The 27,135-nt window shown below is 43.1% G+C and overlaps 2 pseudogenes; one reads left to right on the forward strand and one right to left on the reverse strand.

Moving 5' to 3' along the window:
* The first annotated feature begins 213 nt into the window (after nt 1-213).
* On the forward strand, nt 214-14,735 carry LOC139396807 (interferon gamma receptor 1-like; annotated as a pseudogene).
* A 626-nt stretch (nt 14,736-15,361) lies between these two features.
* LOC139396806 (protein LTV1 homolog) lies at nt 15,362-25,617 on the reverse strand (annotated as a pseudogene).
* Between the last annotated feature and the right edge of the window lie 1,518 nt (nt 25,618-27,135).

Raw genomic sequence — 27,135 nt, forward strand, 5'->3', positions numbered from 1 at the left:
GTTTCCGGTACTCGACGGACATATAGTCCATTTTAGGATATGTTTAGTTTAGTTAACTGACTAATAATTTCTAGGATTTTCCATAGGGTAAGCATATATTCTACAGAAGTTTTTGGAATGAAATGAAACGGGGGTGTGTCTTTTCGAAGAAACTGTAAAGAAACACGCCTCCGTGTAATTTACTGCCAAAGAAACTGCGTCTTACGACAACGACCGACCGATACTATTCTGATAACACGTTTTAGCTCTGTGGTTATGTCTTATAATTTAGGTTAAATGTAGATTGCTGTTTTTTTATTTTTTTTATTAAATCTAAGAATAAGTCTCTCATTGTTATTTCGGTTTCTTAAATTTCGGGGATTTGTATTTGAAACGGCATGATGTTGGCTTTTTGTGGTTCATTGATATTCCTAATGGTTTTGGTCACGGCGGTTTCCACACTGGGTAAGTTGGTTAACCTGAATGAAAACTTTGAAACCTACATTGCTTTGATTGAAGAACAATGTGGGTTATTATTATTCTGATTACAAATGGGAAGGGATGATTTGCGGTAATAATACTGTAATAATAATTTTGTCTGTAGGTTCTCTTTTTAAATCATGGTGTTTTGCCCACTTGTAGTAATTCGGCACACTATGTACTAAATCAGCTCACATCATCTTTTGTAAGTATCCTAACCGCCTAACGTCCCCACATAATGTTATAAAAATACAAATGGGCAGTAATTCGGAGTTTGAACCTGCTCTTAGAATAAACAGACAACTCCTCATTATGTCTCACCTGCTCCTCAATTCTAACTATAAACCACAGGTTGTCAAATTAGTCTTGTATTTCATTCTAACATACATTAGGTAGGCAACTATTTGCGTAGGACATAGCTGCTAGGCATAAATAAATGTACTTTGGTCTTACATTAGCTTACCTAAACTACAGTATAATAAAATGTTAAGATCAGATTCCGTGGTACCAAAGGTGGTTTAACACGGGTGTGTTAAATCCCGGGACTGGTTATCTCCTTGAGTGCTTGCTTAGACTGCAGACCTTTCTGTTCTTTTCAAGTAGGCTCATAAAACAAACATCAGTGCTTTACTATGAAAAGCATGAGCAGGGCAATGCTTAGGTGCTTTATGCAGTTCATTGTGGGCAAGGCAGTGTTGCAAAATGGGTTTAATAGTTTATGGGAAGGACTTTTGAAGCAATGCAGACGGGCAACAATGTAGCCCAACTCACCTGGACAAAGTAACACTCTTATTTGCTTCCTCATTGCTGCCAATATTTACCGGCCATTTTCAAGAAGGGAAAAAGCAGTGTCTAATACATAAGTCAATGGAGATCTCTGGTTGAGATGAGAGTTGTGACGTGTCGTTTGGATGATCATATAGTTGTCTAACAGGAATTGCCCGGGGTGCTGACATGAGGAAGTTAGTGTTGCTCAATAACACTTTGATTAACAAATGATTTCATTTGATTTGTGTACAGAGGGGTGGTTGTTTAGCAACAAAACCGACGCTTGCACAACGACGGGGCAAAACAGGGTTGGCTTAGATTGTTGACAAACTATATACATCCTTCATATGTTTATTGAAAAAATATATATATAATAATCATATATCAAAGCACGGCCCCGGGGCGCGCTTCATTTTCGTGATGCGATTGATTGGGGCAGAAATCCGTGTGTTGTTGTGATTCTGGATAGCCAGATAGTTAGCAACAATTACAAGCTAAAATATATATTTTTTTTACAAGAAGCTGCCATGTGGGGGGGAATCGTAGGTGGCTCGTTTCAGCTAGTTTGATCTGGTTATTGATACCATCCCTTAGAAAAAATATTGCAGTTCTGAAACTGCAGGAAAAGTTCAGCAACTGCAGTTAACTGTGGTATTTTGGACCCAGTAATTGCAGAATAATTGCACTGTATCTGCAGATACACTGAGAAATTATTGCAGTAAATAAAACTTGGAAGTAGTATTTGCAGAATACTGCATTTATACTGCAATTATAAACAGGGTGGTTCGAGCCCTGAATGCTGATTGGCTGACAGCCATGTTATATCAGACCGCATACCACAGATATTACAAAACATTTTCACTGCCCTAATTATATTGGTAACCAGTTTATAATAGCAATAAGGCACCTCTGGGGATTGTGATTTATGGCCAATATACCACGGCTAAGGACTGTGTCCAGGAACTCCATTGTGCATAAAGAACAGCCCTTAGCCGTGGTATATTGGCCATATGCCACATCTCCAAGCCTTTACTGCTTTATTATACCACAGTGCACTCTGACTGCAATCTTTTTTCATAAGGGATGTTTTAACCGATGTCATGCCTATGCTAAAATTAGCTAGCTTAACAACTGTAATGATGTATTTGAGAGAAGCGCTCATTGTATTTATATTTTCAGTAAGAAAAATAACGATTTGTTCTGGAGTCTAAATGACACCAACGGAGGATCACCTTATTTAGCTCATTCGTGGGGGTGGTCACAGAGGAAACTGGTTGCATCATCAAGCAGATACTGCATACATTCAATCTTCAAAGTTTAGATCACATATTGTTTTGAAATTACACCTATGATTGAATACATCCCTTTACAAAGACAGGTGGAACTGTTTAGCCTTTGTGCCAACGCTGTTGCCATGAACAACCAGTCTAGTCAATGTACTCTGGTGAAGGTTTCCTTGGTACGAACCCTCATGAGCAAAAAAATGTCAAGATGTAAGAACCGAGACTACCTGCATGACAGGTTCTTCACCTTGCCCCCATAAGCCTACTAACTAAATGGAATGTCTTGTTTTCCTGGACAGTTCCGCCTCCAGAAAATGTGACAGTGAGCTGTAACAACTTACAGACAACTGTTGATTGGAACCACAGTGAACTGCTTCGTCGACCTCTCTTCAAATTGAAAATAACTGGTGATCGCAGGTGAGCTTTGCTGGTATTCTAATGAGTAGTAGCTACTACAGGCTACTCCTGACTCGGTTTTGGATGACCCTTCATAATGGCTTACATATGACATATACACCATGGTAGGAGGAACTATAGGAAGGTAGGTGGTTTGTAATGGCTTGGAATGGCACCAAACACACATAAACATGTTTGACTCCATTCTAGCCATTACGATGAGCCCGTCCTCCTATAGCTCCTCCCAATAACCTCCTCTGATATACACTATGAAAGAACAATGAGGGACAGTATCCCGGTGTTACGAATCCCTTTGGCTCTACAGTGTAGGGGGGGGGGGGGGGGGGGGGGGGGATGGCAACAAGATCCATAACATAACTCATGCAAATAACAGTGAAAAAGTAACAGTGAGACCAAATAACCACAGACAACTTAAATCTACCGTCAAACACTCATGGTTTATTTGGTAAACACACGGTAAAGGGGGGGCAGGAAAAGAGGCTGAGCTGGACCCAAGGAAAGAAATAAGTATCCAAAAACACCCCTAAGCTAGACTACCTGCTTTAAGAACAGCTAGCTAACTAACCAAAAATACAGTGGGTGGTCCGCCCAGTTCTACCTAGTGCTCTTAGACAAAGTGTTTCTATGGGTAGTGTATGCCCATGGGCGACTTGTCTTGGTACCCCCTTTTCCCACCATCAAACAAACAGTCAAACACCATAACAAAAACAATACTCACAGGGTAACAGACAAAGTGACATGTAGTTGCTAAACCAAACAAGCGCTCTACAGAGAGATGGCATGACAGAGAGATTGAGCTCCAGAGAAAACAACTGACAGGGTTTTTAAACCAAGGGAAAGGGAATGTGATAGGGTAAGGGAAAAGGAGCAGGTGTCTTCTAATTGATGACTGATTGTTAACTGATGATTGTCACCTGTGAGGGGAGAAGGAGAGAAAATAAATACATACAGGATACACACAGGATACCTGTATCCAGAACACCCGGACACAGATTAAACCTAGTCATGAACTAAGAAGCATGTTACAATGGAGATTCAAATAGAAAATATGAGTTTGTCTAACTATACTGAACAAATATAAATCCAACATGTAAAGTGTTGGTCCCATGTTTCATGAGCTGACATAAAATATCCCAGAAATGTTCCATACGCACTAAAGAAGGCTTATTTCTCTAAAATGTTGTGCACAAATTTGTTAACGTCACAGTTAGTGAGCATATCTCCTTTGCCAAGATAATTCATCCATCTGACAGGTGTGGCATATCAAGAAGGTGATTAAACAGGATGATCATTACACAGGTGTGCTGGGGACAATAAAAGGCCACTCTAGAATGTGCACTTTTGTCACACAACACAATGCCAGATGTCTCAAGTTCTGAAGGAGCGTGCAATAAGGTTGCTGACTGCAGGAATGTCCAACAGAGCTGTTGCCAGGGAATTGAATGTTAATGTTCACTACCATAAGCCGCCTCCAAAATAATTTTAGAGAATTTGGCAGTACTTCCAACCGGCCCCACAACCGCAGACCAGTCTTCACCTGCGGGATCGTCTGAGACCAGCCACCTGGACAGCTGATGAAACAGTGGGTTTGCACAGCTGAATAATTTCTGCACAAATTGTCAGAAAACGTCTCAAGGAAGATCATCTGCATGCTCGTCGTCCTCACCAGGGTCTTGACCTGACTGCAGTTCGGCGTCGTAACTGACTTCAGTGGGCAAATGCTCCCAGTCGATGGCCATTGGCACACCAGAGAAGTGTGCTCTTCACGGATGAATCCCGGTTTCAACTGTACTAGGCAGATGGCAGACAGTATGTATTGCGTCGAGTGGGCAAGCAGTTTTCTGATGTCAACGTTGTGAACAGAGTGCCCAATAGTGACGGTGGGGTTAGGGTATGGGCAGTCATAAGCTACAGACAACAAACACAATTGCATTTTATCGATAGATACTGTTACAAGATCCTGAGGCCCATTGTTGTGCCATTGATCCCCCACCATCACCTCATGTTTCAGCATGATAATTCAAAGGCCCCATGTCACAAGGATCTGTACACAATTCCTGGAAGCTGAAAATGTCTGCAAACTCACCAGACATGTCACCCATAGAGCATTTTTTTTGGGTGTTCTGTATCAGCGTGTATGACAGCATGTTCCAGTTCCTGCCAGCAACTTTACACAGCCATTGAAGCGGAGTGGGACAACATTCCACAGGCCACAATCAACAGCCTGATCAACTCTATACAAAGGAGATGTGCCAAACTGCATGAGACAAATGGTGGTCACACCAGATACTGACTGGTTGTCTGATCCATGCCCCTACTTTTTTTTAAAGTATCTGAGACCATATCTGTATTCCCATTCATGTGAAATCTATAGATTAGGGCCTAAAGAATGTATTATATGAACTGTAACTCAGTAAATTCCAGTGATTTCCTTATATGAACTGTAACACAATAAAATCTTTGAAATTGTTGCATGTTGCGTTTATGTTTTTGTTCAGTGTATATAATTTGATTGAAAAGAATAGCATGCGTATGTTATGGGCATCAGATACCTCCTAACAGATCTATCTGCTTATTCAACTATTATACATGATCTATTAACAGTTTCTAACTCTGTTTGTTGGTTGAGTGCCGTCTTTCTGTTAAATGTATCTAATGCTCACTGTTTTTTTGTAATAGTTCGTGGGAGAATTCCACTAAACAGCATCATTATGACCTCTCCCCCTTGATGTGGAATGTTTTTTTGTAATAGTTCGTGGGAGAATTCTACTAAACAGCATCATTATGACCTCTCCCCCTTGATGTGGAATGTTTTTTTGTAATAGTTCGTGGGAGAATTCTACTAAACAGCATCATTATGACCTCTCCCCCTTGATGTGGAATGTTTTTTTTTAATAGTTCGTGGGAGAATTCCACTAAACAGCATCATTATGACCTCTCCCCCTTGATGTGGAATGCTAAAGAACTGGATCGCTACTTTGTGAATATAACGGCCATTGATGAAATGGAGGAATCAGCATCTCAGAAGTCCTCGATATTCACATTTAATAGATACCTTACAGCTGACATCCACTGTAAGTACAATGTTTTCAAAAGTGGGTTTTCAAAGTGGGCATTGAAAGCATATCAATATTTTTCCTCATTGTATAGAAACAGGATTTCGTTGTGTGACGTAAAAATGACATCCATCCAAGCGACAGAGAGGTACAGTACCAGTCAAAAGCTTGGACACACATACTCCTTCAAGAGTGTGCAAAGCTGTCATCAAGGCAAAGGGTGGCTACTTTGAAGAATCTCATATAAAAATATTTTGTTTTGTTGAACACTTTTTTGGTTACTACATGATTCCATATATGTTATTTCATAGTTCTGATATCTTCACTATTATTCTACAATGTAGAAACTAGTAATAAATAAATAAAAACCCTTTAATGAGTAGGTGTGTCTAAACTTTTGACTGGTACTGTACATATGACAATTTTTCTATTTTATTTTACTAGGCAAGTCAGTTAAGAACAAATTCTTATTTTCAATGACAGCCTAGGAACAGTGGGTTAACTGCCTGTTCAGGGGCAGAACGACAGATTTGTACCTTGTCAGCTCAGGGATTTAAACTTGCAACCTTTCGGTTACTAGTCCAACTCTCTAACCACTAGGCTACCCTGCCACCCCATTGAGGTAGTCCTCTTCCGGGTCAGTCTATTGAGGTAGTCCTCCTCCGGGTCAGTATATTGAGGGAGTCCTCCTCCAGGTCAGTATATTGAGGTAGTCCTCGTCCGGGTCAGTATATTGAGGTAGTCCTCCTCCAGGTCAGTATATTGAGGTAGTCCTCCTCCAGGTCAGTATATTGAGGTAGTCCTCCTCCAGGTCAGTATATTGAGGGAGTCCTCCTCCAGGTCAGTATATTGAGGTAGTCCTCCTCCAGGTCAGTATATTGAGGTAGTCCTCGTCCAGGTCAGTGTATTGAGGTAGTCCTCCTCCGGGTCAGTATATTGAGGTAGTCCTCCTCCAGGTCAGTATATTGAGGTAGTCCTCCTCCAGGTCAGTATATTGAGGGAGTCCTCCTCCAGGTCAGTATATTGAGGTAGTCCTCCTCCAGGTCAGTATATTGAGGTAGTCCTCGTCCAGGTCAGTGTATTGAGGTAGTCCTCCTCCGGGTCAGTATATTGAGGTAGTCCTCCTCCAGGTCAGTGTATTGAGGTAGTCCTCCTCCGGGTCAGTATATTGAGGTAGTCCTCCTCCGGGTCAGTATATTGAGGTAGTCCTCCTCCAGGTCAGTATATTGAGGGAGTCCTCCTCCAGGTCAGTATATTGAGGTAGTCCTCCTCCAGGTCAGTATATTGAGGTAGTCCTCGTCCAGGTCAGTGTATTGAGGTAGTCCTCCTCCAGGTCAGTATATTGAGGTAGTCCTCGTCCAGGTCAGTGTATTGAGGTAGTCCTCCTCTGGGTCAGTATATTGAGGTAGTCCTCCTCCAGGTCAGTATATTGAGGTAGTCATCCTCCAGGTCAGTATATTGAGGGAGTCCTCCAGGTCTCCAGGTCAGTATATTGAGGTACTCCTCCTCCAGGTCAGTATGTTGAGGTAGTCCTCCTCCAGGTCAGTATATTGAGGGAGTCCTCCTCCAGGTCAGTATATTGAGGGAGTCCTCCTCCAGGTCAGTATATTGAGGTAGTCCTCCTCCAGGTCAGTATATTGAGGTAGTCCTCGTCCAGGTCAGTGTATTGAGGTAGTCCTCCTCTGGGTCAGTATATTGAGGTAGTCCTCCTCCAGGTCAGTGTATTGAGGTAGTCCTCCTCCGGGTCAGTATATTGAGGTAGTCCTCCTCCGGGTCAGTATATTGAGGTAGTCCTCCTCCAGGTCAGTATATTGAGGTAGTCCTCCTCCAGGTCAGTATATTGAGGGAGTCCTCCTCCAGGTCAGTATATTGAGGTAGTCCTCCTTCAGGTCAGAATATTGAGGTAGTCCTCCTCCAGGTCAGTATATTGAGGTAGTCATCCTCCAGGTCAGTATATTGAGGGAGTCCTCCAGGTCTCCAGGTCAGTATATTGAGGTACTCCTCCTCCAGGTCAGTATGTTGAGGTAGTCCTCCTCCAGGTCAGTATATTAAGGGAGTCCTCCTCCAGGTCAGTATATTGAGGGAGTCCTCCTCCAGGTCAGTATATTGAGGGAGTCCTCCTCCAGGTCAGTATATTGAGGTAGTCATCCTCCAGGTCTGAATAGTGAGGTAGTCCTCCTCCGGGTCAGTATATTGAGGGAGTCCTCCTCCAGGTCAGTATATTGAGGTAGTCCTCCTCCAGGTCAGTATATTGAGGTAGTCCTCGTCCAGGTCAGTGTATTGAGGTAGTCCTCCTCCGTGTCAGTATATTGAGGTAGTCCTCCTCCAGGTCAGTGTATTGAGGTAGTCCTCCTCCGGGTCAGTATATTGAGGTAGTCCTCCTCCGGGTCAGTATATTGAGGTAGTCCTCCTCCAGGTCAGTATATTGAGGGAGTCCTCCTCCAGGTCAGTATATTGAGGTAGTCCTCCTCCAGGTCAGTATATTGAGGTAGTCCTCGTCCAGGTCAGTGTATTGAGGTAGTCCTCCTCCGGGTCAGTATATTGAGGTAGTCCTCCTCCAGGTCAGTGTATTGAGGTAGTCCTCCTCCGGGTCAGTATATTGAGGTAGTCCTCCTCCAGGTCAGTGTATTGAGGTAGTCCTCCTCCGGGTCAGTATATTGAGGTAGTCCTCGTCCAGGTCAGTATATTGAGGTAGTCCTCCTCCAGGTCAGTATATTGAGGGAGTCCTCCAGGTCTCCAGGTCAGTATATTGAGGTACTCCTCCTCCAGGTCAGTATGTTGAGGTAGTCCTCCTCCAGGTCAGTATATTGAGGGAGTCCTCCTCCAGGTCAGTATATTGAGGGAGTCCTCCTCCAGGTCAGTATATTGAGGTAGTCCTCCTCCAGGTCAGTATATTGAGGTAGTCCTCGTCCAGGTCAGTGTATTGAGGTAGTCCTCCTCTGGGTCAGTATATTGAGGTAGTCCTCCTCCAGGTCAGTGTATTGAGGTAGTCCTCCTCCGGGTCAGTATATTGAGGTAGTCCTCCTCCGGGTCAGTATATTGAGGTAGTCCTCCTCCAGGTCAGTATATTGAGGTAGTCCTCCTCCAGGTCAGTATATTGAGGGAGTCCTCCTCCAGGTCAGTATATTGAGGTAGTCCTCCTTCAGGTCAGAATATTGAGGTAGTCCTCCTCCAGGTCAGTATATTGAGGTAGTCATCCTCCAGGTCAGTATATTGAGGGAGTCCTCCAGGTCTCCAGGTCAGTATATTGAGGTACTCCTCCTCCAGGTCAGTATGTTGAGGTAGTCCTCCTCCAGGTCAGTATATTGAGGGAGTCCTCCTCCAGGTCAGTATATTGAGGGAGTCCTCCTCCAGGTCAGTATATTGAGGGAGTCCTCCTCCAGGTCAGTATATTGAGGTAGTCATCCTCCAGGTCTGAATAGTGAGGTAGTCCTCCTCCGGGTCAGTATATTGAGGGAGTCCTCCTCCAGGTCAGTATATTGAGGTAGTCCTCCTCCAGGTCAGTATATTGAGGTAGTCCTCGTCCAGGTCAGTGTATTGAGGTAGTCCTCCTCCGGGTCAGTATATTGAGGTAGTCCTCCTCCAGGTCAGTGTATTGAGGTAGTCCTCCTCCGGGTCAGTATATTGAGGTAGTCCTCCTCCGGGTCAGTATATTGAGGTAGTCCTCCTCCAGGTCAGTATATTGAGGGAGTCCTCCTCCAGGTCAGTATATTGAGGTAGTCCTCCTCCAGGTCAGTATATTGAGGTAGTCCTCGTCCAGGTCAGTGTATTGAGGTAGTCCTCCTCCAGGTCAGTATATTGAGGTAGTCCTCGTCCAGGTCAGTGTATTGAGGTAGTCCTCCTCTGGGTCAGTATATTGAGGTAGTCCTCCTCCAGGTCAGTGTATTGAGGTAGTCCTCCTCCGGGTCAGTATATTGAGGTAGTCCTCCTCCGGGTCAGTATATTGAGGTAGTCCTCCTCCAGGTCAGTATATTGAGGTAGTCCTCCTCCAGGTCAGTATATTGAGGGAGTCCTCCTCCAGGTGAGTATATTGAGGTAGTCCTCCTTCAGGTCAGAATATTGAGGTAGTCCTCCTCCAGGTCAGTATATTGAGGTAGTCATCCTCCAGGTCAGTATATTGAGGGAGTCCTCCAGGTCTCCAGGTCAGTATATTGAGGTACTCCTCCTCCAGGTCAGTATGTTGAGGTAGTCCTCCTCCAGGTCAGTATATTGAGGGAGTCCTCCTCCAGGTCAGTATATTGAGGGAGTCCTCCTCCAGATCAGTATATTGAGGTAGTCCTCCTCCAGGTCAGTATATTGAGGTAGTCCTCGTCCAGGTCAGTGTATTGAGGTAGTCCTCCTCTGGGTCAGTATATTGAGGTAGTCCTCCTCCAGGTCAGTGTATTGAGGTAGTCCTCCTCCGGGTCAGTATATTGAGGTAGTCCTCCTCCGGGTCAGTATATTGAGGTAGTCCTCCTCCAGGTCAGTATATTGAGGTAGTCCTCCTCCAGGTCAGTATATTGAGGGAGTCCTCCTCCAGGTCAGTATATTGAGGTAGTCCTCCTTCAGGTCAGAATATTGAGGTAGTCCTCCTCCAGGTCAGTATATTGAGGTAGTCATCCTCCAGGTCAGTATATTGAGGGAGTCCTCCAGGTCTCCAGGTCAGTATATTGAGGTACTCCTCCTCCAGGTCAGTATGTTGAGGTAGTCCTCCTCCAGGTCAGTATATTGAGGGAGTCCTCCTCCAGGTCAGTATATTGAGGGAGTCCTCCTCCAGGTCAGTATATTGAGGGAGTCCTCCTCCAGGTCAGTATATTGAGGTAGTCATCCTCCAGGTCTGAATAGTGAGGTAGTCCTCCTCCGGGTCAGTATATTGAGGGAGTCCTCCTCCAGGTCAGTATATTGAGGTAGTCATCCTCCAGGTCTGAATAGTGAGGTAGTCCTCCTCCGGGTCAGTATATTGAGGTAGTCCTCCTCCAGGTCAGTATATTGAGGTAGTCCTCCTCCAGGTCAGTATATTGAGGGAGTCCTCCAGGTCTCCAGGTCAGTATATTTAGGTACTCCTCCTCCAGGTCAGTATGTTTAGGTAGTCCTCCTCCAGGTCAGTATATTGAGGGAGTCCTCCTCCAGGTCAGTATATTGAGGGAGTCCTCCTCCAGGTCAGTATATTGAGGTAGTCCTCCTCCAGGTCAGTATATTGAGGTAGTCATCCTCCAGGTCTGAATAGTGAGGTAGTCCTCCTCCAGGTCAGTATATTGAGGTAGTCCTCCTCAAGGTCAGTATGTTGAGGTAGTCCTCCTCCAGGTCAGTATATTGAGGGAGTCCTCCTCCAGGTCAGTATATTGAGGTAGTCCTCCTCCAGGTCAGTATATTGAGGTAGTCCTCGTCCAGGTCAGTGTATTGAGGTAGTCCTCCTCCAGGTCAGTATATTGAGGTAGTCCTCGTCCAGGTCAGTGTATTGAGGTAGTCCTCCTCTGGGTCAGTATATTGAGGTAGTCCTCCTCCAGGTCAGTGTATTGAGGTAGTCCTCCTCCGGGTCAGTATATTGAGGTAGTCCTCCTCCGGGTCAGTATATTGAGGTAGTCCTCCTCCAGGTCAGTATATTGAGGTAGTCCTCCTCCAGGTCAGTATATTGAGGGAGTCCTCCTCCAGGTGAGTATATTGAGGTAGTCCTCCTTCAGGTCAGAATATTGAGGTAGTCCTCCTCCAGGTCAGTATATTGAGGTAGTCATCCTCCAGGTCAGTATATTGAGGGAGTCCTCCAGGTCTCCAGGTCAGTATATTGAGGTACTCCTCCTCCAGGTCAGTATGTTGAGGTAGTCCTCCTCCAGGTCAGTATATTGAGGGAGTCCTCCTCCAAGTCCTCCTCCAGGTCAGTATATTGAGGTAGTCCTCGTCCAGGTCAGTGTATTGAGGTAGTCCTCCTCTGGGTCAGTATATTGAGGTAGTCCTCCTCCAGGTCAGTGTATTGAGGTAGTCCTCCTCCGGGTCAGTATATTGAGGTAGTCCTCCTCCGGGTCAGTATATTGAGGTAGTCCTCCTCCAGGTCAGTATATTGTAGTCCTCCTCCAGGTCAGTATATTGAGGGAGTCCTCCTCCAGGTCAGTATATTGAGGTAGTCCTCCTTCAGGTCAGAATATTGAGGTAGTCCTCCTCCAGGTCAGTATATTGAGGTAGTCATCCTCCAGGTCAGTATATTGAGGGAGTCCTCCAGGTCTCCAGGTCAGTATATTGAGGTACTCCTCCTCCAGGTCAGTATGTTGAGGTAGTCCTCCTCCAGGTCAGTATATTGAGGGAGTCCTCCTCCAGGTCAGTATATTGAGGGAGTCCTCCTCCAGGTCAGTATATTGAGGTAGTCATCCTCCAGGTCTGAATAGTGAGGTAGTCCTCCTCCGGGTCAGTATATTGAGGGAGTCCTCCTCCAGGTCAGTATATTGAGGTAGTCATCCTCCAGGTCTGAATAGTGAGGTAGTCCTCCTCCGGGTCAGTATATTGAGGTAGTCCTCCTCCAGGTCAGTATATTGAGGTAGTCCTCCTCCAGGTCAGTATATTGAGGGAGTCCTCCAGGTCTCCAGGTCAGTATATTGAGGTAGTCATCCTCCAGGTCTGAATAGTGAGGTAGTCCTCCTCCAGGTCAGTATATTGAGGTAGTCCTCCTCAAGGTCAGTATGTTGAGGTAGTCCTCCTCCAGGTCAGTATATTGAGGGAGTCCTCCTCCAGGTCAGTATATTCATTACTGCAGGCTTTTGCTCTAACTCTACCCTAATACCCTTTTCATTTTATCTCAGGCAAGTTGGATTTCCCTGCTGTAAAAGTGTCAATGAAGGATATGAAGGACGCTTCGACAACCCCTACCACCTGTACACAGAACTGAAAGAGTCTCGCATGGGTTCCTATCCCAAGTAACCTATGAAAATGTAAGTATGATGAAAATTGCCCTTAATTGGTTAGAATCTACAGTGTACATGCAGAGGGTACACACGGGTTATATCCATTGAATTACTTTGCTCAGTGCATTAGTAACGATGACCCAACGTTGACATCTATGGATACTTAACGATGATGTTGACATTTAGATTTTTTTTACTAATTGCATATTCTTTCTTCTGTCTGCAGACTAATCACACGTTTGAGTGCCAGATAGAAGACAAAGTCTGCCGTCATGACTTCACAGTCCTGGGGAACAAGGAGAAGTACTGTGTTAGTCTGGAGGGGAATTCAATGGGCCACCGAGTTATGTTCAACAGAAAAGGGCCCATCTGTGTCAATGAAGACAGTACGTACACTACCTTTGTTGACATGACACTTTATTTGTTATGTCTGGTCCAAGTATTTAACTCTGACATTTTTGTTTGTATGAATTATTGCAGTTTTGATGGAATTATTATAGTCAAAAGGAATAGCGGCCATGGACAGTTAACTTACACTGACATAGTATGCTAGTTAAGCGATTCCGTGACTGATATGTTTGTCTGTCTGCAGAAACAGTTTCACTGGAATCCTTTTTGCCATTGATCATCATTGGCATTGTGGCCTTTGTAGTCTTTGTGACAATAAGGCTCTGCAAGAGAAGCATGCGGAAAAGAAACTTGTCCAATTTCCCAAAGACTTTGGTAAGCGCATAATGTGTATGGTGGGTAATGTATGTATTATGTAGAACGGAGTAAAATGTTGTGTATTTTATGTATAAAGCAGTACTACTTTCTCCTCTGGGACAAGTTCATCCTATCCGATGCTTTTGCTTGTTGCTAGAACAGTATATGACATCGGTTTGTTTTCTGGTCCCAAACCGTAACCATGCACCCTCTGAGCTGACTAATCTCAATTTGGCTTTGTATTATTCTTTCACAGGCTTCAATCTTATCAAACTCACACGACAAGAATATAATGGACCTGCAATTTGAGATCATAGCGCACATCAGTGGCATAGAACCAGTTACCACCACATCCCAGAGCCTGTTGGAAACTTCAGAAGAGGAGCAGGAACCGGTTGAGAGTCCGACCAATAGCGTTGGATTTTCGGCTAACCCCTTTAGTTCTGGGCAGGTGGGAGAGGGCTTATCGGACAGCAGGAGCCAATTACGGACTGAGCTTCAGGTGACACAGCCACACTCTGTGCTGCTGTGTGGAGATGACTCCGAGGAATCAGAGGACATGGATTCCACAGCTTCTGGCTATGACAGACAACACATTCCTCTACAAGAGGTGGAGGTGGAGATGAGTGCAGGAGATGTAGTGGTGGGCTATGGCCCCACCTGAGCACCTCTGAACTCAGGCCTCTGTAAAAAAAAAAAACCTTTCACTGGATGGATTAAGAACAATGACATTTGACTTCACAGAACTGGTTTACCTAGGTACACGATACACTGTCATGCCTGACTGATGTTCAATCGTGTCCTCATTGGTGCAGCTCTTCATTCAAAGACTCAATCATGGACACACTTACTGAGGTGTGGCTGCTTTGCGTGATGTATTGTCTCTACCTTCTTGCCCTTTGTGCTGTTGTTTGTGTAATAATGTTTTGCGGCTACCATGTTGTCATGTGTTGCTGCCATGCTATGTTGTCGTCTTAGGTCTCTCTTCATGTAGTGTTGCGGTGTCTCTCTTGTCATGAGTTCTGTCCTATATTTTTATTTTATTTTGTATTTTTAATCCCAGCCCCCTTCCCTGCAGGAGGCCTTTTGATAGGTCGTCAATATAAATAAGAATTTGTTCTTAACTGACTTGCCTAGTTAAAGGTAAAAAAAAATAAGTAGAGAAATGTTTATGAATTTTTGTACATTTTATTTAAAACTTTTTTTTAACAAGGCAGAACAGTCAGTGACAAAGTGCTCAAAGCCTCCAAGATGGCAGGCAGTTATACACCTGTACCACTCTTTCCACCTGAGCCATTTAAGGATAACAATAGGGATCTCTGACAACACTGGCCAACCTGTCATACTGGATTTACGACCAGCTTTATTTACGTCAACCACTCTTCCATGAAAATATGACCTTGTGGATCAACGGCACTAAAGATGTAGCACTGTAGGATAAAATACACCAAATACTATGTATCCAAGCTAACCGACTAGGCTGTGAGATGCAAGGCAAATATCACCCACGACATTGGCCATCCACTGAAGTTGCATCAATTTCTTTCAATGTTTACCAAAGCTTCAGGCCAACTGCCATTAACCTGGTTAGATAATGATTGCCACTCTGTATAATGTTATTTTCTGTGGTATTTCTGTTTTTAATGGTCCCTGGGAGATTTCTGTAAGTCTATCGCCAGTTTAAATCTGTGTGCTGAACTAATCTTCAGTAAACTTTACTCAGGTTGTAAAACATATTTTGGGTGGTTGGGCATTGAAATATAATTGAATAACCAAATGAATGTCACACACACACACAACTGTAAAATAAAACAAGACTAAGTATTTAATTTTTCTCAACAAAAAAACACCAGGAAGATTCTTTAGCTTTATTGTATAAGGTAAGAAGGGTTAGTGAACTGCACTCTGATGACTGACATGCTAACTTCAAAACAGTTGATCTATAAAAAAATTTTTTGCCTGAATTAGCATGGTCCCAGATCTGTTTGTGCAGTCTTGCAGACTTACTGTCATGGTGAGAATGATCATAGGAGTTGGGGAGAGCACAAACAGATCTGGGACCAGGCTACATTAATCTCTGAACACTTCACAAAAAAATGCCACACAGCCCATAGTCCTTGTGTTGGGGGTCCTCTGCAAAATGGCAGTTGCAGGGTTGTTGTCCATCAGTAATCCAGTTAAGAGGATGAGCACAAAGTCAGTCCCAATTCATCTTGCATCTGGGCAACTAAGACAGCTTTAGACCCTGGACGTTGGAACGCAGGTTCAACATTTGTTTCTCTTGATAGACCTTTTCCTGTTTGAACGCCTCTTTGTTGGCCTTTTTTTCTGTTCTTCGCTCCTGTAGAAACATTCAAGAAATATGTTGTCAATGGTGAAGGACAAAAAGCATTCTACAAGATATCCAAAATACTTGAACCGTATTCATAGATGACGCTTACAAAAAAAAAAATGTACATTGTATATCATTTCAGCAAAAAAAGAAACGTCCCTTTTTCAGGACCCTTTCTTTCAAAGTTAATTCGTAAAAAAATCAAAATAACTTCACAGATCGTCATTGTAAAAGGTTTAAACACTGTTTCCCATGCTTGTGTCAATGAACCATAAACAATTAATGAACATGCACCTGTGGAACATTCTTTAAGACACTAACAGCTTACAGACGGTAGGCAATAAAGGTCACAGTTATGAAAACTTAGGACACTAGAGGCCTTTCTACTGACTCTAAAAAACACCAAAAGAAAGATGCCCAGGGTCCCTGCTCATCTGTGTGAACGTGCCTTAGGCATGCTGCAAGGAGGCATGAGGACTGCAGATGTGGCCAGGGCAATGTCCGTACTGTGAGACGCCTAAGACAGCGCTACAGGGAGACAGGGCGGACAGCTGTGCAGTTCCTCGCAGTGGCAGACCACGTGTAACAACACCTGCACAGGATCAGTACATCCAAACATCACACCTGCGGGATAGGTACAGAATGGCAACAACAACTGCCCGAGTTACACCAGGAACGTACAATCCCTCCATCCGTGCCCAGACTGTCCGCAATAGGCTGAGAGAGACTGGACTGAGGGCTTGTAGGCCTGTTGTAAGGCAGGTCCTCACCAGACAACACCGGCAACAACGTCACCTATGGGCACAAATCTACCATTGCTGGACCAGGCAGGACTGGCAAAAAGTGCTCTTCACTGATGAGTCGGGGTTTTGTCTCACCGGGGGTGATGGTCGGATTCACGTTCATCGTCGAAGGAATGAGCGTTAAACCGAGGTCTGTACTCTGGATCGATTTGGAGGTGGAGGGTTCATCATGGTCTGGGGCGGTGTGTCACAGCATCATCGGACTGAGCTTGTTGTCATTGCAGGCAATCTTAACGCTGTGCGTTACAGGGAAGACATCCTCCTCTCTCACGTGGTACCCTTCCTACAGGCTCATCCTAACATTCCACCAGCCATACTGCTCATTCTATGCGTGATTTCCTACAAGACAGGAATGTCAGTGTTTTGCCTTGGCCAACGAAGAGCCTGGATCTCAATCTTATTGAGCACGTCTGGGACCTGTTGGATCGGAGGGCTAGGGCCAATCCCCCCAGAAATGTCTAGGAACTTGCAGGTGGAAGAATGGGGTAACATCTCACAGCAAGAACTGGCAAATCTGGTGCACTCCATGAGGAGGAGATGCACTGCAGTACTTAATGCAGCTGGTGGCCACACCAGATACTGACTGTTACATTTGATCCCCCCTTTGTTCAATTTCTGTTAGTCATTATTCAATTTCTGTTTGTCACATGTCTGTGGAAGTTGTTCAGTTTATCTCAGTTGTTGAATCTTGTTATGTTCATACAAATATTTACACATGTAAAGTTTGCTGAAAATAAAGGCAGTTGACAGTGAGTGGACGTTTCTTTTTTTTGCTGAGATATAATATACTCTGGAAAAAACTACATCTTTTTGTTATTTTGACAAGTTGTCATTTTCTGCAAATAAATCCTCTAAATGACAATATCTTTATTTGGAATTTGGGAGAAATGTCAGTAGTTTATAGAATAAAATAAAAATGTTCATTTTACCCAAACACATACCTATAAATAGTAAAACGAGAGAAATATAAAAAAAACTGGGTAATATTGCAGTGGTCTCTTTATATATGTATACATACAGCTCTGGAGAAAAAAAATAAAAAATAAATAATAATAATAATAATTATAAAAAAAAATATATATATATATATATATATATATATATACAGTTGAAGTCGAAAGTTTACATACACCATAGCCAAATACATTTAAACTCAGTTTCACAATTCCTGACATTTAATCCAAGTAAAAATCCCTGTTTTAGGTCATTTAGGATCACCACTTTATTTGAAGAATGTGAAATGTCAGAATAATAGTTGAGAATTATTTATTTCAGCTTTTATTTATTTCATCACATTCCCAGTGGGTCAGAAGTTTACATACTCTCAATTAGTATTTGGTAGCATTGCCTTTAAATTGTTCAACTTCGATCAAACGTCTCAGGTAGCCTTCCACAAGTTTCCCACAATAAGTTGGGTGAATTTTGGCCCAATCCTCCTGACAGGGCTGAGTCAAGTTTCTAGGCGTCCTTGCTAGCACACGCTTTTTCAGTTCTGCCCACAAATTGTCTATAGGATTCAGGTCAGGGCTTTATGATGGCCACTCCAATACCTTGACTTTGTTGTTCTTAAGCCATTTTGCCACGACTTTGGAAGTATGCTTGGGGTCATTTGTCCATTTGGAAGACCCATTTGCGACCAAGCTTTAACTTCCTGACTGATGTCTTGAGATGCTGCTTCAATATATCCACATTATTTTCCTGCCTCATGATGCCATCTATTTTGTGAAGTGCACCAGTCCCTCCTGCAGCAAAGCTCCCCCACAACAGGAGGCTGCCACCCCCATGCTTCACGGTTGGGATGGTGTTCCTCGGCTTGCAAGCCTACCCCTTTTTCTCCAAACATAACGATGGTCATTGTGGCCAAACAGTTCTATTTTTGCTTCATCAGACCAGAGGACATTTCGGCAAGTACAATCTTTGTCCCCATGTGCAGTTGCAAACCATAGTCTGGCTTTTTTATGGCGGTTTTGGGGTACTGGCTTCTTCCTTGCTGAGTGTCCTTTCAGGTTATGTCGATATAGGACTCGTTTTACTGTAGATATAGATACTTTTGTACCCGTTTCCTCCAGCATCTTCACAAGGTCCTTTGCTGTTGTTCTGGGATTGATTTGTACTTTTTGCACCAAAGTACGTTCATCTCTAGGAGACAGAATGCGTCTCCTTCCTGAGCGGTATGAACCAGACTTGTGGAGGTCTACAACTATTTTTCTGAGGTCTTGGCTGATTTCTTTTGATTTGAACTTCTGACCCACTGGAATTGTGATACAGTGAATTATTAGTGGAATAATCTGTCTGTAAACAATTGTTGGAAAAATTACTTGTGTCATGCACAAAGTAGATGTCCTTACCGACTTGCCAATCTGTAGTTTGTTAACTTCTTGGATATAGGGGGCGCTCTTTTAATTTATGGATAAAAAAACGTTCCCGTTTTAAACAAGATATTATGTCACGAAAAGATGCTCAACTATGCATATAATTGACAGCTTTGGAAAGAAAACACTCTGACGTTTCCAAAACTGCTAAGATATTATCTATGAGTGCCACAGAACTGATGCTACAGGCGAAACCAAGATGACATTTCAAACAGGAAATGGCCCAGATTTTGAAGGCGCTGTGTTCCAATGTCTCCTTATATGGCTGTGAATGCGCCAGGAATGAGCCTACACTTTCTGTCGTTTCCCCAAGGTGTCTGCAGCATTGTGACGTATTTGTAGGCATATCATTGGAAGATTGGCCATAAGAGACTACATTTACCAGGTGCCCGCTTGGTGTCCTCCGTCAAAATTATTGCGTAATCTCCAGCTGCGTGCATTTTTCCATTTGCTTCAGAGGAGAAACCCAACTGCCACGAATTATTTATCATCGAATAGATATGTGAAAAACACCTTGAGGATTGATTCTAAAAAACGTTTGCCATGTTTCTGTCGATATTATGGAGTTAATTTGGAAAAAAGTTTGGCGTGGTAATGACTGAATTTTCGGGGTTTTTTCTTAGCCAAACGTGATGAACAAAACGGAGTGATTTCTCCTACACAAATAATATTTTGGGAAAAACTGAACATTTGCTATCTAACAGAGTCTCCTCATTGAAAACATCCGAAGTTCTTCAAAGGTAAATGATTTTATTTGAATGCTTTTCTTGTTTTTGTGAAAATGTTGCCCGCTGAATGCTAGGCTTAATGCTATGCTAGCTATCAATACTCTTACACAAATGCTTGTGTAGCTATGGTTGAAAAGCATATTTTGAAAATCTGAGAGGACAGTGTTGTTAACAAAAGGCTAAGCTTGTGAGCCAATATATTTATTTCATTTCATTTGTGATTTTCATGAATAGTTAACGTTGCGTTATGGTAATGAGCTTGAGGCTATGATTACGCTCCCGGATACGGGATTGCACGACGCTAGAGGTTAACAAGAAATTTGTGGAGTGGTTGAAAAACGAGTTTTAATGACTCCAACCTAAGTGTATGTAAACTTCTGACTTCAACTCTATATAAAAAAATGGAGCACAGTATTCCAACCTATGACAATTGTTCCAGGAGCTTTTTCAACCATTTTGTTACCAAGCCAACAATAAATTAATTCTCAACATGAACACCCAGTAGGGAGGACAAGACAGAGCTATTAGCCCTGAGTATAGTAACCCACCTTGCGCTCTTCTCTGATAGCCTGTTTCCTGGCTTTCCGCTCCTCCTTGCTCTCCTCTCGAGGTCGGGGCTGTGTGGCAACTCGGGGCAGGTCTGAGTCGTTGATACGCTCCATGCGCTCCGCCTGCTTGGCTGTCGGGCCCCTCCCGGGAAGGACGTCCAGAGGAATGCCTGTCCTGGTAGACACTCGGATGGGCTTTGCCTGAGAAGAGAACACAGAAATACACTAAACGGTCATATCAACAGCAACAGCCCGGAGCCGATTCCTTGAATTCACAACTTAGTAGCTAACGTTGGGTAGGAAGACGAGCTAAAAGCCTCACAAAATGTTTAACGTTAGACATGCAACTTACTTACTTCACTTAAACAACCAACAGAGGAAAAAATGTCTTACCTTTGGTGGATCTTTGATGATTTTTGGATGGTTATACAAATTTGAATAGGTACCTTGGATAGTAAAGAAAGGATTTCAATATTCATTAACAAAAAAGGAAAATGTAGTAATTATGGTAATAAAGATCTAGCCAATAGGTATGTCATCAGAACAGAATTGTCATCAGGCATGTACTACAATGGTAATCTTAAAGTGTTAGTTACTGAACAGACAATAGCAACATGTTTAGTAGACTAACTTACTGATAATGGTTTCACAGTCCCACTTCTCTGCCGGGGCCGTCAGGACAATGGTCTCCATCTCCTGTTCCTCTTCATCCTCCTCCTCCTCCCTCACCACTGGCAGCTCTTTAGGACCCAGGGCATCAGGCCTCCGGTAGCTGAAAGAACATAGTTGATTCAATTACTGTCATTATCTATAGTTAAACACACATACACACAAAGAAATGCTTATGGTAATTCATTGTGTCCAATGAGGACTTCCACCTCTGTCTTTATCTAAGAGTATTGCTATGGCAAAAGAGTTACACACACACACACACTCACTCTAACTCCTTCTGTTTGAAGTAGTCTTTGATGACCTCCTCCAGGCGAGCACTGTCTGGCTCGATATGCCCTTCCAGCTCAGCGTTGTCCAGGGCCCCAATCTCATCCTCATCAAACTGCTCGAAAAACTATGGGCGACAGAAATAAACAAGTTCTAAAAACGATACAATGACATTCATTGAAATCATTGTTCGAATTAAAGGAATATCATAAGTTGAAATCAGCACCTGAGTGTAGGGCTGTTTTGCGGTGACCGTATTACCGCCACACCGGTGGTCACGAGTCATGAAGGCAGTCAAATTTCACATGAGCGTTTAGTCACGGTAATTAGGCTTCTCCAAGCTGATGCTGCTGCTGGTGATCAGTAGCTTACCAAACTGCCTGGTACTCAGCACTCGATTGTCCCTCTTATCACTCTGGCATCAACGCAAATGTAAAGGAAAATCTAATCAAACACTTCATGAGAGCCAATGAGCTCATGTTGCGGCACATTTCTATAGGCTATGCTATTGCAGGAGAAAGCAGAGTGATGGCCGCTAATAAAAAGAGGAGGATCCCATCAGCTTTCTATAGGCTCGGCCTACTATATTTATTTCTCAACTTTCCTAATATTAAGCACATCGCTTTCTCTTTACAACAGGAGTATAGACTATCTGGCTGGCATGAAAATAAACTGTGGGGAAAAACCTCCATCACTATTTAAGTGCATAGATGACATGGATTTGTTTCCCACTGCCCCGTGTTTCGATGCAGGTGCATGATAATGGTCAAATCTAAATAAGTAAAAATGTTACACATATATTAAATAGTATATGCAAAGACAAGATTAAATTAAGAATAGTCTGATGGGTGACAATATTAGCCTATCACTTGTGAATGATGCCCAGCATAAGAAAAGAAAAAATGCTAAATGTAGATGCTAAATGTGTTTGTTAATTAACGGTCAATCACCGCGAAACCGACAGTTATTTGCTTGACAATCACCGTCTGACTACATTTTGTGACCGCCACAGCCCTGAGTGTTTATGCTGTTAGATCAGCCAGTCAACCACAGTTTATCTTTTACCAAAGGTCACAAAATGCAACCCAGGTCCAAACCCCAAAAGTATGTCCGGGGCTCACTGACCTTCTCAAAGCGGTCGTCCAGCAGTGTGAGCTGTTCGTTCCTCCTCATGACTGACGAGGTCATGGAGTATTCTGTGAAGCGAGTTTTCGTCTCCTCGTCCATGAACATGAACTCCCGGGGGCGCCCCTCGCCGTCCTCATCACCAGAGACACCGCCCTCGGAGTTAACGTCTCCCTCAGAGTCGCTCTCCTCTTAGTCTGTATCCTCCCACTCTTCATCACCATCACTGCAATATGAGAGTGAGTGAGAGAGTGAGTGAGAGAGAGAGCGAGGAGGTTTCCAACAGCGCAAAGGGACTTGGGAGAGCACGGCTTTATTGTGACAGGACTTCAATTAGCAGATGTTAACCAGCTCTTAGTAAGAAACTAAAAACACAAAAAGCAATCCTCTCTCTCTCAACAATTGTAATTTGATTGGTATAGTGAATGGGACTAAGGGTCACTAAAAATAAAGAAAACTGATATAAAGTTTACATTCTTACCCCACGCCAACAGCTCCTTTAACATCGTTGGCCTTCAAAATGAAGTCGTCATCCAGCACGTTGTCTGGGTCGTCAAAGTCAAAGTCCTCGTCGAGAGCAGCTACGATGTCTGGGTCCATGTCCAGCCTGGGTCCTTTGAGAAAAAAAACACGAGGGGGGGGAGTTAAAAACTTGGAAGAATTCACTGATTTAGAATCATGACCTGGCATTTGGTTTTGTTACTGACGGAGGCCTCTTACCTGAGACGGGGGCAGCTTTGTTCAACATTCCCACCTCCTCCTCAAACTCTGACGCAAACACAGAGGAGGGCAAGTTGAAGGAGACGGTCTGCTGAAGTTACAAAAGCATAGTAGGTTTAATACTTCCGTTTATCACAATGACCTCAAAAATACTGGCTACCCTACTCGCTGTTGCTATAAAATGTGTAGTGGTTATTAAGAGAAATGTAGTCATGATAGCTAATGTTGGCCCCATACCCCATCCTACAGTCACTCCTACCACAACCTAAAATACACTATGTATTGGGGAAAGTGGGGAAATTTGATCTCACAAATGCAAGCCTCTTAAAAACTACTCCAGCTAGCTACATTGTTAGCAAAGGACAAGATCATTTCAACTTGTATTTTCACCATCGGCGGTTTGGTCCAATATATAGCCCAAACATTCACACAACCGTTCCACTCAGCAACAACCACTGGACCTCCTGTTAAACTTACAGGATTAACCTTTTCCTCCTCCTCCTCATCTTCCTCGTCATCATCATCCCCATCCTGGAGGTCATGGGTACGATTGCCTCTCTGTGATTTGCCGGATGAAGCCCACTCTACGGGCCGAGCCGTTTCTCTCAGGTGCTGCAGGTAGTTGTAGTCGTCGTCGAAAAACACCCCAAACTCCCTCTGCTCCTCTCGCCGCTTGTCCACCTCCACCTGAACACAGACAGTAGAGTAAGTGGTTACGGACCATGAGACAAAAAAATACAATTGTGCACATAAAGCAGGATTTTAATGCACCAAATATCTTGGTTGTCCTTGGCCAATGAATATCTACAACAAATATGTTTTTGACTTGAAGTGCAACTCTTCTACTAGGACAAGTAGCCTAAATATTGTAACCAATGGATGTCTTTTGATGAAAACTGTGACCATTTCTTCCATTGCAACACTATATACCTGAGTAAAGTTTGGTACATATACTAACACAGTGGGTACTAGAACCCCTGGGGGTACTTGGTCTATCCACAGGGGGTACTTGACACGAATCTCAATCAAAATGTACTTATAAAGCCCTTTCTACATCAGCAGATGTCACAAAGTGCTTATACAGAATCCAAGCCTAAAATCCCAAATCAGCAAGCAATGCAGATGGAGAAGCACGGACTCTCAAGACTCATGCACACGAGTGGGTACTTCAGCGGTACTCTGGGCAGAGCAAAATTCAGTTTCTATGCAATACTCATGTAAACACCCTACTCTGTTAATCTTAATCGGCGTAAGGTCACATTAAATCGCAGATTAAAACACTTGCTTTTCTGAGCAATCTTTCAAATTAATAGGACATGTAAACAACTTCATCGGCGGTCCAGCGGTGTCTCTGATCTGCGCATGCGTTAGCACCAGCACGAGTGAAATGAGTTCGGTACAACTAAACGTATGCGTTTTAGAAGTCGTTTTTCCACATACAAACTTTACATGTCCGAACTCAGAATCAAATATGCTTCCCGAAAATAACATGTTCACTGTGGTAGAACGTTTATTTTGATTGGGGATTTTAGGCATTTATCAGAGCGTCAACAGGTAACCTTTTCAGAGGTGTCCAGATGTGTCCATGTAAACAGGATTATTAGGGGAATTGTTCTTCTTGTAAAACATGCATTTCCGTTTTAATCAAACTATTATATTAATCTGACTATCCACAGTAATCTCATTATTAACCATACTCAGTAACCGGTTGGGAACCACTGTAATAACACGTTCTTACCTTTTGTGCGGGTAGGAGGACATGCTGTGGTGCTTTCTCGTCAGCAGCGAGGGGGTCCCTCTGACTTCTGTGGACCAGGTGGAAGGTCACCGCTTTCTTCTTGTCAATGAATGCCTTCTTCCTTTTATTAGGCTAGAAAAGAAAGACATGTAGATAATGCAATTTGTTACATAGGCTTTGGGTCAACTGCATCAGGCTCAGATGCAGCAATATGTCAGTGACCTGTGTTGAGTGGTCACTGTTCATCACAAGCCCTTTGTACATGAGGGTTAGGCAGTAAGAAAGGAAGAACTGTTCTGAAATGTAAATTGATGTTCATGCACTAGCTAGTTAGCTAACTTAGCTTAACTTGCTAACAACCAACACACAATCTAGTTTGTTGGCTATTGCTAAAACGATCAAACTCACCCACACTTGAAACAACATATTAGCTAGCTAACATGTTTGGTTTAGTAGACATTGATAAGCACAACAGTTGGCATTATTAATGTAACGCTAGTAAGTTAGCTGCCTGTCTGTCTGTCGACATAGATAGAATGCAAAGCTAAAACAACGTTGGCAGCTGAAAGTGTGCTTACCATAGTTCAATTGGATCGCTGTGAACACACTTTCAAAGTATTTTTACAAAAACGTTTCTGACAGTTATCTCGCGCTAAAATAGTGTCATTTACGGGGATGAAAAAAATAAATGTCAATGTTGTTTATCCACGCGGACTCCTTCCTCACACGCTGCTTCTACCATTTTTGGAACAAACCATTTCACAGGACAAAAGGGGTGTACTTTGTTCACTTCATACATTATATCAGATGGCTGGCTATACATTCTTGTATTTGTATTAATATATTATGTTGTCAAAGTATGTATTCTCTATGAAATAATTGTTCATTGAAAACCAATTAACTGAAATGTAAGTAGCCTGGCGGGTAGGAGCGTTGGGCCAGTAACCGAAAGGTTGCTGGATCGAATCCACAGCTGACAAGGTACAAATCTGTCGTTCTGCCCCTGAACAAGGCAGTTAATTTTTTTTATTAACACATCAATGCAGAAAGTACATGGAGGAACACAAGTATATATGAATAATATACAAAGGAAAATGGGGCTAGGGGATACAATATCACATTACACAAGGACCTTAAGGGACAGACATACTTATACTTCTAACAGTTGTTTTGTTAGAATATTTAATTGTCTTAAAATATAGTTCAATTTCTTTTTGTAAGGTAAGAAAATGTGTTTTGTTTGTAAATTTACATTTGTGAATATGAAATTTGGCACGACAAATAATAAAATTAATTACATAAAATTGTTTCAATTTATTTCTATCTTAGGTAAAGAATCCAAGCAGTACATCTCTGCACAATAGTGCATAATCGTTGAGTTTATGTTTTTCTTAAACTTCTTCATATAGTGGTTGTCAGGATAATATTTATGAATAATTTTAAAGGAAACGTACTTAATTTTGTTAACAAGTAGGTTCTGAGGGTCAGGTCTTGACACTCCTGAATAATAAAGCAACACCTGAGCAAGGCAGTTAAACTACTGTTCCCCGGGCGCCGATGACGTGGATGTTGATTAGGCAACCCGCCGCACCTCTCTGATTCAGAGGGGTTGGGTTAAATGCGGGAGACACATTTCAGTGGAAGCATTCAGTTGTACATTGACGAGGTATCCCCATTCCCCTAATACGTGTTCCCCTTCAGTTGGTATAACCCAGACGAGCAAACTAATCGATAATGAACAACAGGAATCGATCACAGCATCATCCAGCTCAAGACTTCCCGATATTTTGTGTAACCTTTATTTAAGAAAGTAAATCAGATAAGAACAAATTACTATTTACAATGACGGCCTACACCGGCCGAACCCGGAAGTCGCTGGGCCAATTGTGCGCCGCCCTACGGGGCTCCCAATCACGGCCGTTTGTGATACAGTCTGTTTTATTTTATTGGCACGAAATCTACAAAGCTTTTGTAATGTGAGGTGAGCAATAGCCAATGAGAGCTCACCAGAGAAGAAGCCAGTGAGATTACTTTATTTTGCATCACAAATAACGCGTAGAGAACAAATTACTATTTACAATGACGGCCTACACCGGCCGAACCCGGAAGTCGCTGGGCCAATTGTGCGCCGCCCTACGGGGCTCCCAATCTCGGCCGTTTGTGATACAGTCTGTTTTATTTTATTGGCACGAAATCTACAAAGCTTTTGTAATGTGAGGTGAGCAATAGCCAATGAGAGCTCACCAGAGAAGAAGCCAGTGAGATTACTTTAT

This window comes from Oncorhynchus clarkii, unplaced genomic scaffold (genome assembly GCF_045791955.1).
Source record: "Oncorhynchus clarkii lewisi isolate Uvic-CL-2024 unplaced genomic scaffold, UVic_Ocla_1.0 unplaced_contig_4710_pilon_pilon, whole genome shotgun sequence".
Lineage (NCBI taxonomy): Eukaryota > Metazoa > Chordata > Actinopteri > Salmoniformes > Salmonidae > Oncorhynchus > Oncorhynchus clarkii.